The sequence below is a fragment of the Pteropus alecto genome, unplaced genomic scaffold (genome assembly GCF_000325575.1).
Source record: "Pteropus alecto unplaced genomic scaffold, ASM32557v1 scaffold3, whole genome shotgun sequence".
Classification (NCBI taxonomy): domain Eukaryota; kingdom Metazoa; phylum Chordata; class Mammalia; order Chiroptera; family Pteropodidae; genus Pteropus; species Pteropus alecto.
This window is the reverse complement of record NW_006442484.1, coordinates 31274616-31275516: the sequence shown is the minus strand read 5'-3', so window position 1 is coordinate 31275516 and position 901 is coordinate 31274616. Positions and strand designations below refer to the sequence as shown.

The 901-nt window shown below is 31.0% G+C and overlaps 1 pseudogene; it reads left to right on the top strand.

Moving 5' to 3' along the window:
• The first annotated feature begins 514 nt into the window (after window positions 1–514).
• On the top strand, window positions 515–638 carry LOC112470581 (annotated as a pseudogene).
• The last annotated feature ends 263 nt before the right edge of the window (window positions 639–901 follow it).

Here is a 901-nt window from a genome sequence, read left to right as displayed (position 1 = left end):
ATTGTTTTCTTAATTTCTCTTTCTGAAAGTTCATCATTGGTGTATAAAAATGCCACTGACTTCTGAATATTTATTTTGTAACCTGCTACTTTACTGAATTCATTGATCAGTTCTAATAGTTTTTTGTGGAATCTTTAGGGTTCTCTCTATATAGTATCATGTCATCAGTAAATAATTAGAGTTTTACTTCTTCCTTTCCAATTTGGATGCCTTTTATTTCTCTTTCTTGTCTTATAATAGTTATGTTTCTAACATGGAAAATACAAAAATACCAGATACTACCTGTTTGGAATAAAATGCTTCCATGTCGGGTCTTTTGTTTTTGTTTGTTTGCTGGTTTATTTGTTTGTTTGTTTGTTTTTTAACATACCTCAAATTAAGAAAGTGAAATGCATTTATGAGATGTTTACATTGTGCTTTCCAAGAAAAGTTTTAGGTTGGTTCCAATGAAAAAAAGCATTTTATTCTTTTCTCATCAAAATTATACAAATAAGTTTGTATTAAAGTAAAGATTGTTTACAGCCATGCTACCCTGAACAAGGGTAGCCAGATCCCATCTGATCTCGGAAGCTAAGCAGAGTCGGGCCTGGTTAGTACTTGGATGGGAGACCACCTACGAAGACCAGGTGCTGTAGGCATAAAAAATAAAAAAATAAGGGATTGTAAGCTGACAAGGTCCTTGCGATCTGTGAGGTCAATCAAGAGTTGCCTCACCTAAAAAATAAATAAATAAATACATAGATACATAAATAAATAAATAATAAAGTAAAAATTGTCTTTAATTTCAGATACCATTTAAAATCTCATGAACATAGATGTTTGTTTTGCTATTGAGAAAATAACTGTATAAAAAGACTCAAACTCTTTTCTTTCAGTCATGTTAAAAATGTGCTACAAAGGT